Here is an 11922-nt window from a genome sequence, read left to right on the forward strand (position 1 = left end):
TAATTGGGGTTATTTTTAGGATCCAAGGAAGAAAAGCTGAGCCTGCAAAATCTCCTCTTTACCAACATGACCAGCAATAGTACTCCTTTCTGGTGTAGAATGAGTTACAGTGTAACTAGAAACACTCTACCTTCATTTATGCTGTGGAGAGAAACAGAGATGACAAGAGAGAGAGGAGAAAAAGGAACCACTATTCACCACGCTTCCGTTTATCTTATTACCCAAATTTACCTTAAAACTGTATTTTAAAGCAATTTAAAGAAGTCAATGACAAGAAACCAGGATATCTAGCTTTCTTTCTGTGTCCTTATGCAGGAGTTCTTAGAACCCTGTGGTATCAATAGATGGACTTGAAGGTGCTCAAAAACATTATGGAATTCTCTGTGAACTGTTGTGTGTCTGCTGCTATGCTTCATCTCGCCCTCAAAGGAGGTTTGACTAACAGCCTCAAAATAAGAGAACAATAAGACCCACTGCTCTCCTGAGACTGATACATTAAACATAACCTGAAAGTTGTTCATTTTCCCATAATCAAATAGAATAACTAATATTAGACTTCTGTGACCAGGTTTCAATATAAGGAAAGTGAAACAAACAAAATTGTTCGTATTTAGAACAGCAGAACCCTTTTACGCTCTGAAAAATGAGTGAGGACCCTCAAAGTGCTTTTGTTTATGTGGGCTGTCTCTATTAGCACTTACCATATTAGGAATTGAAACAAAAAGCTGTAAGATGCAAGCACATGCAAGCACTAGGCCCATTAACCTTCAGATGACCACGCCATCAGAGTGACAGTCATGTGGCGACCGTGAGATATGAGAGGAGGAGATGGAAAAGGAAACAATGTGTTTGTCTTATTATGAAAATGGTTTCACTTTGCAGCCCCTTGAAGAGTCTAAGGGACCCTCAGGTACACTCAGATGACATTTTGAGAACTACTGCTTTAGAGAAAGTAAAATCTTGTAATTGGTAGCGTTTTCCCATTTCATTCTGGCTTTTGGAAAGATGAGATCCAAATGTGAGACTCACCTCTGGGGAGCAGAGTGGACTTATGAAAGTGTTCATGCCAGCCTCCCTCTCATTTTCTCCCTCTTCTTCTCTGCACCTTACTTTCAGCACATATTTATTTCATCTTACTACACTGTGTACATATTCACAAATCCCCACAAGCCGTTTTTGGAAAAGATAGTATGTAAAGACACACACAAGAAGAATTAAATTGCCATAAAATGCTGAGATGGGGGCAATAGTTTTTTAAAGTAATTTATTCTGAAATTATTAAGTGCAGCATCATGATACTGTTAGAAAATCTGTAACTTTTAGCAAGTTAAAAAACTGTGTAACGGAATAATTTTAAAGCTAGAAGGGGTTTTGATGCTTTAGTTAAATCTCATCTGTTTACAGAAGAGGAAAGTGAAGCGATTGTTGCTTCAGTTTCCTCCACTATTAACTATGGATTTTTTAAAACAGGTTCTTTCAGTCCTTGAATATAGAAATTACATTGACAGAAATACACGGCATTTTGTCATGTTTTTACTGTTAACTGTGATGAACATTTGATAATTCTACACATGTGGACTGTGATGCCATCTACCCACACGTGCTCAGTACATAACGGCTGACGTTACAAACAGCAGAGAAATGGCGGTCCCATGGGGAGCCGGTACGCCGGAGGCGAACAGCGTCGGCGTCTGCATATTGTTCATCATCAATATCATACCTTTCCTGAGCAACTGGTGGCTTTCCCTCCCGGCCAGTAGCCCATTGTTAAAGATAAATGTTTGAAAACAGGAGATTTCTCCCATGAAACCATAAATCTATGTTTGTGGTATTGTCTAATCTCTGTTGTGGGAATGGATCTGACATCACCATTTGAAAATTATGACTTCTTTCCACTCAAAACTAGAATGCAGATGATGATGAAGAAAAAGTTCCTCTCTATATTCAGGCAAATGTCACAACTGCGTATAATTCTGTTACCCATGTTGAGAGGCGAACAGACTTAGAGTTTACTATCCTTTAATTAGAATTATCTTCCAGGAGATGTCATGGCTTATGTGCTCACTAAAGCAATTGAACTGAGCCCTCACTTCCTCTCTAGCTAATCCTGGGCTGGAGAATGCAAATGTCATCACTGTAATTTTATAAGTCATGGAAACAACCCAGAAGAGAGGATTTTCCTCCAAAGGTTCAAGTCAAGTCCATGTTTCCAGATCCCCAATCACTTCCCCAGGTCCTTTCATCAAACATTTCCAGTTTGCATCACACCTTCCTGGAAATATCCCTTAAACTGCCCTTGTCAGAGTGACATGATGCAAAAGTTCTGCCTTATGGTAGGAAAACAACCCGCCCCTGCCTCTCTGTGCATCCCCCCTTCAATCTCTGACAACATCCACCAGGAAGAGTGCTGCTTTCATTGTCCTCCCTTCTTTTTTAACATCTGAGCACATGTTGGAAGTCATGAGGTCATGTGCTAACCTTCTTCAAAGAGCATGCAACACCTTTGAGGCAAGATGCTCAGAGCGAACATTAAACACGCATCCAACCTCTTCCCCACACGTGGGCGAACATCCCCACATCATCATGGAGAAGGTCACTCGTGGAAGGTCACCCCGTGACCTGATGGTGCAGCTGGGAAAAGAAACCAGAAGCCCGGCACTCTGTGAAGTGTTCCAGCTAGGAAACACTAGACCTGTTTCTTCGGGGAAGAGAGCAGAGTCTGGGAGCAGCCCAAAGACTTGGCTGAGGGGAGGATGGGTCGAGGCTTCCTCAACCCCAAGCGAGCAACTGCCCAGATGCCTTCACAGTGGTCTCCAGGCGGGCACGACCTCGTCTGAGTAAGTATTTCTCTCAGCGCAGAGGTGATTCCTCTGTTTGATAGTAATATGGAGGCAACTTTCTTATTTCAAAAAAGAGAATCAAAGACTGGAGAAGTGTCACTCTGTCTGGAAAATCTCAAACTCATTCCTTGACCTATGAAAAAAATCAAAACAAGCAAACAAAAGCCCATTGTGAACTTCTATAAACATCAGGCAAAGAGTATATTCACTTTCTTTTTAGGAATTAATAAATTTTTGTTGCTGTGAGTTGAATTAGGTATTTTGGGCAACTACTACAGGTGATACTGTTAAAAATAGAGCATTTTGAACTTATGCAGACCTTAGAATCTGAAAGCTTCAGCCCATCCCCACTATGTCCTCTCTCTGCCCTTCAATCCACCAGCAGGATCTAGTTCAGCATCACTAGGGGGAAATATTCAGTTAAAAGAAAAATATAATTTGTTTTCCATCTGTGGTTCCAGTTCAAAACAGGTTCTCAATAAGTATTTGTTGATTGTAATATAAAAATTTATCAAAACCCACGCCTGTGAAGGATGGTCATTTCCCAAGCTCATTTTACGGGAAAAAATGCATTTCTAGGGAGAAGGGGGGTAGTTCACAGGATATTGAAGAATAATTTGATAACATCTGCTGCAAAAATATTTTGAGATATATAATTCCTCATGCAGGTCTGGATGTCATATATCGAATTTAGTGTGTCCTTCAACTTGGTTTTACTTTCTGTTCTGCGTAATTATCATCCATTGGCCTTACCCTAATTAGCCAAGGCAATGAAGCCATTGTGTCCATTTAAGTTTTAATTTTTCAGAAAGCAAGACCCAAAGGAGTAGTCAGAAATTATTCCTTTTATACATGCAGCATGAGTGTCAGATTTTACAGTTACTTTTTATTCTTATTTATAAAGTTTCCCTATAAACCAACCCCCCTTAAATGAGGTTTAAAATTTTTCAACTCAAATAAGTATAACCATATAGAGATAAGCAGACATTTGTCAACCAGTAGCCTAGAATCCAGTATACGGTGACATATAAATTTGTATTAAGGAGTGACAAACACAAGTTAATTACCAGGGAAGAGGTCAGAGGGAGAGAAAAAAAATCAAAGTAATTTTTAATTTAGTAACCATTCACCTTACTCACGTTGGTTGGAATCCAACATTGACCAGAGGGACTGGAGTTCATTCTGATGATGTGATGGTAAAGTTGTGAGTTCAATGAGTCTGGTGGTCTTGGCACTGTTCCCAGAGAACTCCAGTTCCCAGCACAGAACTAAAGGACCTCAACTTTGGTCCAACTGGCAATCTGTTCTGTCAAAAAAGACTCAGGATGGAAATGGACCATGGGGATGCATTTTTTTCCTTCCTACTGACAGGCTTCATCTCTGAATGAGTGGAAGGAACTCTGGTGGTCACCTCTGGAGAAGTATGGCCAGGACCCTATCCTCAGTCTGACTTGTGATTGCAGTGGACTCGGGGTTTGAAGGAGACCTTCTCAAAGCCTAACGCTATCTTCGGGGAACATAACGGAACATAACATTTATCACTTGGAAAGAGAGAATGATTTCATGTGCAGCCTTCGTATCAAAGTCCTCAAGGAGAAGTGATGAATAAGCTGAGAAGTTTTATTCAGCAGAACTATTCTCTTGGGTATGGGGAAGAGTGAGCCACGGTCGTCTTTATTAGAAATTACGCACCTGAAGTCTCCCAGACAGAGTGATAGAACATGCACAATCCCACTGTAAAACATTTTTAAAAGCACCTTAGACTGCGTTAGTGCATTAATACACAGGGGTTTGGCTCCCACTGCCTGATATGGAAATCCCAGCTGCTCATCTTTAAAAGCTAACACTTTCCGTTATAAAGTGTTTTTTTGCACTCGTTTCCCTCTTTCTTTTAATTCGTGGTATTCATCTATAGAGTCCTTATGTAGTCCCTGTGGTTTCTAAAATTACTAAAGGAAGAAACTCTTCCCAAAGTTGTTGTAAGTGCCTGGGGTGCATGATTCTTGTTCATGGATCAAGCTCCAAAGATATATGAAAATAAACACAAGCTAGGTTATGGTGAAGTGATTCCAGTCTCTATAGTTGTACCATTCCACCGGTGTTCCAGTCCAAATGGATTATCGTCAAGAGAATGATGCAAAGCTCAGAAGTTCCTTAGAGAGTTCAATCCCAGCACAAAAAGGATGCGGGAAATCAGAAAACAAATTACAAAATTAATTCTATCGTGGAGAGGAGAAGGAGCCCTAGACAATACCCACAAGGAAACAAACATCACACGCTAAGCAGGAAGGTGCAAGATCAAGGCTTAGTCAGCTCCTCTAACTGGCATTGTATGTGGCCTCTTGGTGATATCTGACACTGCTCTTCATGCCTTCTTTCTTGAAATGTTCCCTTCTCTTGAATTCCATAATACTAATCTCCTAACCAGGCTCCTACTCTGCTATCTTTCTGCCTGGAATATTTGATGTTTTTCAGGGACCCAGATCCTCTTTCCTTCATGATCTGTAGACTCTCCCAGGGACATCCTGTCTTATCCTTTGGCTTTAGATCCATTCACTTGATAATAATTCCCGATTTCTTTAGGGCTCATTCAGAGGCTTGTGGCAGAAATTCAAATTAAAGCAAATGAATTTCAAAAAAGGGTATTTATTGATTCAGACAACTGAAAAATCTATGCATAGTTATTATAAAGGTGCTCAATGTATTCATTCATTTAACAATTTTTTAATGAAGATCTACTGTAAGCCAAGCACTATTTAAGGATTAGGGGTAGAAAAGTCAACTAAATAGACAACAGTCTCTGACATCATGTAGTTTACAATAAGCAAATACATAAACAATTTAAAAAGCACACAAATAAAATACATTGTATGTTAGATGTTGGTAAGTGATAAGGAGAAAAATAAAGCATGGAGGGGAGGTAGGGAGAGCTGGGATAGAATGGTGCTGCTATTTTAAGTAGTTATTCAGGGAAAACTCTCACTAAGAAAGTAACATTTGAGTCAACATCGGAAGGAGTTGAAGGAGTAAGCCATGTGGACAGCTGGAGAAAGAGCATTCTAGGCAGAGGAAACAGCAAGTGCAAATGCCCTGGGGTAGGGTAAGCCCAGAGAGTGTAAGAACTATAAGGATCCCAGGGTAACTACAGAAGAGTGAGGGAGAGAGTCATAGATGGAAGCAGAGGGGTAGCCGGTGGGAGATCACACAGGTCCATATGGGCATTTGTGAAGACCTTCGCTCTTAACTCTGAATGAAATCTGCCCTATTGCTGTGTTTTGAAGAGAAGAGTGTCATGGTCTAACTTATGTTTTGATGAGATTATTCTTGTTGCCAGAATAAGGGAAGAAAAGTTGGAATCAGGAAGACCAGTTGATGGATATTTTACCCCAAAACTCAGGGGCTTAACACCATAAGCATTAGCTATCACTCATGCATCTTCAGGCTGTCTGGACGTTTTCTTTGTCTGGTCTCAACTGAGCCCACCCATGCATTCGTGGTTGGCTGCAGGTAGCTCTGTTGACCGTGGCCCTCCTACATTTTGGAAGATTGGTTGACTGTAGGCTGGCCTAGGGTAGTCTCAGCTGGGATGGCTGGCACCTGCTCTTCATGTTCTCTCATCCTCCAGCAGGCTGGCCCGGGCTTGTTCATGTGGTGGTGGCAGGGTTTCAGGTGACAGAGCAGGAGCAAGGAAAGCCTTTGTAACCTGGCCACAGAACTGGCACTGTCATCTCTGCCACATTCTCTTGGCCAGAGCAAGTCATAAGGTCAGTCAAGAGTCAAAGGGCAGGGAAATAATTCTATCAGTTTATGGGAAAAGCAGAAAAATCATGTTGCAAAGGGTATACTGGGAGGCTGACGCTCCACAGTAGAGTATTGTTTATAATAGGTGATTGAATTATCTATATTTTGAAGGTAGAGCCAAGAGGATTTACCAAAGAATTGAAAGTAGCATGAGAGAGAGAGGAGTTGCGATGGACACAAATGTTTCTGTCTCGAGCAATCAGGATGATGGAGCTGCTGTTAACCCCGGACGAAGATGTAGCAGGAGGAGCGGGAATTTGTCCTCTCCCTCAGGAGTCTGTCTCCAAGCTCTGATTCTCTCTGCAGGAAGGCTTTCCTCATAGCTGGCAAAAATGGTCACAGCATTTTCAGGTATATATATCTTTCTGGATTAGCAATTAAGGAGAAAATGAAAGTCTCTTTTTCCATAGTTCTATTAGAAGTCCTGGACTGACTTGCATTGGATCATGTAAGGTCTGTGTCCATTCCAGAACCAGTCATTCTGACAGTGATTAGCCAGGTGTGGGTCAGTTGTTCACCCTCTGACCCTGTGAGTGCTATCAGTCAACTTGAATGACAGGAGTTGAGAGAGGAGGAGTCGTGGTTTCTCAAAGAGGAATGGAGATTCCATCACCAGGGAGGTGTCAGGTGAGCCAAAACAACATGCGTCCACCACAAACCCAAGTCTGTCTCTACCTCCAAGATCTCTTCTCACGCCCTGTATCGTGAAGATATTGTCACGTGGATGTTTCATAGGCACTTCCAGCCTAGCATATAAAAAACTGCATCATCCCCTGTCTGCCTCCCTTGCAAACGCTAGACGACCTCTTGTGGTTCTTACCACCGTGAATGGCACCGCCATCCTTCATTTGCCCAAGAAAGAAACCTGGGAGTCATCACTTATTTCTGCTTTTCCCTACATTCAATGAATCATGAAGTCCTGTACATTCTCTAGTCTGAACATCTATTAGTTTGGGGCCACCTTTCACAGGATTATTCCTGCGGCTTCCTGACAAATTGCTTTGTCTTCATTCTCATCCCTAGTTAATCCGTCCTTTTCTTCTAATTCATTTTTCATGTTGCAGACAGTGTTATTTCTATGACAAAGTACAATTACATGATTTCCTTGACTGATGTCCTATAATCAGTCCCTATTACTCTTAGAATAATACAGCCTGAAAGGTTCCTGCATACTTCTCCAGTTTTCTGTTTTTTTACTTTTTACTACTCTGATTGTCAGACTGTGTTCTCAGTGTACGAAGCCCAGTCAGTTCCTCTAAAGAACTCACCATTTCCCTCTCATCTGGGGTGACTGAATATTCTGTTTCTCTCTGCTGGAATATATACATTTCAAGATAGATCTCATTTCTTCCAGGAAATATTTTTGCCCCTTCCTTCCACTGGTCCGGGATGTTACTCTCCCTCTAAACCCTCCCTGTCATTACACTTTCTACATGGTGTTGTACTGACTATTTATTTGCCAGTAATCAACCAATAGATTTTAAATTTCATGCGAGTAATGATCGTGCATGCCTTCTTGCTCCCTATCTTCTCCCTCAGTAATTGGTTCATACTAGCCAGTCAAAGTCTCATATGAATCAATGAATAGAAGAACTCTGACTTTAGCCTTTTTTGTGGAGAAAACTTTAATCATCATATAATAGGTATGAACTTCATGAAAGTTGTCATTTTAGTATTATGGAGGTCACTATCAGAAGAGTTTGTATAGCAGCCATCACAAAGACTAAGCTGAAACACTGAAGAAACAGAAGGAGAAAATAGTTATGATAGTTTGGGCCACTTTTTCAAAAGATCAAGATGGGTAGATTGCCATTTTATTGGCTAGGGTTCAGTTGGGGTAGCAGAGATGCAATGAGTGTCATGGGAAATTTGTTACAGTAATTATGTCTTAGTCAGTTGTAGAGAAGTTGGGAAATGAAGGTCCAGAGCTTGGAGTTGGAAGATCAAAGAGGGAATTGACAAGCAGTTACTGTAGAAGCCAAGGATACCCACCGAGGAAGTGAGTACCCGCAGTGGGAGCTTGTGGCAAGATCTACGGGAAGCTCTTCTCCCTGTGTAGCTACCACCTCTGTGGGGTCACAGTCAAGCATTTGGTGGTGGTCCTGAGGCCACAGAGGTTGGACAGCAGGACCTTAAGTAAGGCAGATCTGAACATAGAGCAGAGGACAGAGAGGATAAACTGGACCCAGTGGGCATCTCTAAATCTGCCCTTGAAGACATCTGACTGCAAAGAGACCTGCCTCACCTCTGCTTTCTAGATATTATTCAGGTTTCTAAGGACCCATACAGGGAAGGAGATTCTGGGAAACATATTTCCCAGCTTAACAAATTTGACCAGCATCAACCACTGGATGCTAGAGGCTTTCTTTCTTTCTTTCTTTCTTTTTTTTTTTTGCTGAGGAAGATTCTCCCTGAGCTAACATCTGTCGCCAATCTTCCCCTTTTTTGCTTGAGGAAGATTTGCCCTGAGCTAACATCTGTGCCAATCTTCCTCTATTTTGTATGTGGGATGCTGCCACAGCATGGCCGCTGACGAGTGGTGTAGGTCTGCACCCGGGAACTGAACCCGGGTTGCAGAAGGGGAGTACACCAAACTTAACCACTACACCACAGCGTCAGTCCCCGCTATAGGCTTTCTTTAGATGCTAGAGACACTTGTGGCTTTACTTTCCCACCCAGTCTGAATCTGGAGAAAGGCAGGAAGCTTAGCCATTCAGTCGCCCTGTAGAGTAGGGTGAGTCTGACTCAGGCCTCACCCTGAGCAGCTGTGGTGTAATGGTATGGGTGGGATTGTCAAGAAGCCTAACCATGGATGGCAAGTAATCCGAAGATCAAATGAATTCATGGCATCTGGGAGAAAGAACGAGGTCTAGTCTTAATTATAATGGTTTTAAAAATAGAAAATATGCTACCAAGGAATAAAGAACAAAAATGTTTAGACTAGGTTTCAACTATAGTTTTAAAATGTAAATATGAGTTAGAAACTTTGTATTTATCTTGTGGACTTGGGGTGCAAATTAAATGTCTAATAGATGCTGTCCCAGGAGGTAGTAAACTTTAACAGTAGGTATCTCTGCGGCTAATGTTGAGGATATGCTGTGTAATATTGAGTCCTGTGGGGCCACCTCCTCCTCAAGCCCTGTGCCCAACTTTAAGTAAGATTTCAGTTTCTTCTTCCACAAACTCCTCCCTTAGCCTCAGAGCCTCTTGACCGAGGATACGGGGGAAATACTTAACATCAAAATATGCTCTCCGCAAAGATGATGCCTTCATCAGCGATATAGCCTTTTAAATTATTAAACATACTATCTAACCACCAGCCTGAAGCATTTGCATTTGGATGCTGTCCCCAGTGTCCTGGCCTTCCAAAACACAAGTGACAAGCAGGATGGCAAACAGGCTCACCAAACCAACAACAAAAAGATCGTATCAAATATGACTTCTATTGCCCCTCTTTAAAGCTACACAAAGCCAATTTCTGGCAATTTTGATATAGTCATTTTGTCCTGGCAATCAGCCACTAAAGCTTCAGCCATATGGAGGTAAATGGGGAAAAAAAAGACGCTCGAACAGGTAAACGCTAAGCTTTAAATGCTATTGCCATAATGGAATTAAATATGGATTTTCCCAAATCACCTCCCTCTTGCTAAATAGAACGTCATGTAAACTCCTTTAGAGAGACATCTACCACGTGGATTCAAAGTCGGCCTGTGTTACTTGTTTTCAAAGCCAGGGCAGGAAGTTTAACATTTCATCCGATTCTTTCCCACAACCATTTCTCTTGCATCTCACCCCAGGAGAGGCTCTGGCTCTGCACATGCTGTATTCCTTCAAATAAATGTGCTCTAATACCGTCACATAGTTCCCTTTCAGGGCACTTCTCACCCTATCTTCCTTGGTCTTAGTCATTAAGATTTTCTTCCTGGGCATGTGAGAGAGTAGGATTCAGAGCAGAAGATTCCGTGGAGAAGGAATCTTCCCCACCACAGACCTTTACTCATCTTCTGACTCATCAACAAAACTGAGGCTTAGAACTGTCTATTTTAATTACAATTAATTTTTAATAGAACCAAAACAACTGTGTTGAGAAGTGTCATTGACACATGTCATTTCATGCTAAGTGTGCCGGGAAAAGTGCTTGCCTTTAATACAACACCACGCTGGAAAAGCTCATGGTGTACAGTTCTTAAAATTCTGTTTAAAGATACAACAAAATAACAAGCTAACAACTTTTATGAAAAGTGTATACTTAAATTAACCCTTTTTAAGGAGTTAAATGCTGAAAGTTGTTTCCAGGCTTTCCGTTTTCTTGAATATTAAAAAAATTAAGAATATTCATTGTCAAAAAATGAGAAAACTTAAACTTTATGAGTTTATCTTTTTAAAAATCATAATTATTTGTATTTCCAATAGTTTATTAACTGTGACCTGATATCACTGTGATTATTTTAAGAGAGAATTTGGCTGCCTTTGCTGAGTAGCTGACACTAACCAAAAGAAAAGTCAAGATTGAAGTTGCTGCTTAGGGTAATGAAGACACAAGCCCCTGGAATTCACCTTTTCCCAGGAAACCAACTGCTGTCTTTGGAGAAGTCTCAACGTCAGAAACTGGTTTAAGAAGAGGATAGATTAGGAGCATAGTACTCTGTCATAGTAATGCATATGAGATGGGAAGAAGAAAATCAGATTTCAAAGTTGGAGTTAATACAGATATTATTCTTGTTGAAAGGGCAATCTCAAATCTTTCTACTAAATCACAGCAAAAAGAATCAACATCCCAAGCAGTCGTCAAACGAAGTGAAACTCACTATGTGTACACATGGACAACCGAGGCAGAAACTAGAATAACTCTTTGACCACATTCCACTGAAATATTTACACATTTTCTGAACTAAAATAATGAAAAAGAAAGATGTCACTATGTAATCTAGCATGCAGATTCTATTTAGGGGCTATAGCAAGCCACGCTGTTAATATTTTATGAGTTAACGGTCACATGTGAAGTTTGGCGCCCAGGCCAACCGGACTCCCCTCTCAAGGACACTGAGCATCCGTCTGTCCAGCAGAGGGCAACGGCGAGTGAGCACAGCTCAGCTCCCGACAGAGGGCAGGACTCCGGAGGCGGGTGTGGGCGGTACACACGCTGCGCACAATACTTCGAATTTATCATGGACATCCTCAAGGTTTGTTACTAATGAGAGAGAAGGCATTTCACCTCTTCAAGGTTTATTGTGATGTTGACAGGAAGAGCCAAGGAGAGGGGAAAATCAGCTTCTGAAAT

The sequence above is a fragment of the Ceratotherium simum genome, chromosome 12 (assembly GCF_057802395.1).
Source record: "Ceratotherium simum simum isolate JZ-2026a chromosome 12, ASM5780239v1, whole genome shotgun sequence".
NCBI classification, from domain to species: Eukaryota; Metazoa; Chordata; class Mammalia; order Perissodactyla; family Rhinocerotidae; genus Ceratotherium; species Ceratotherium simum.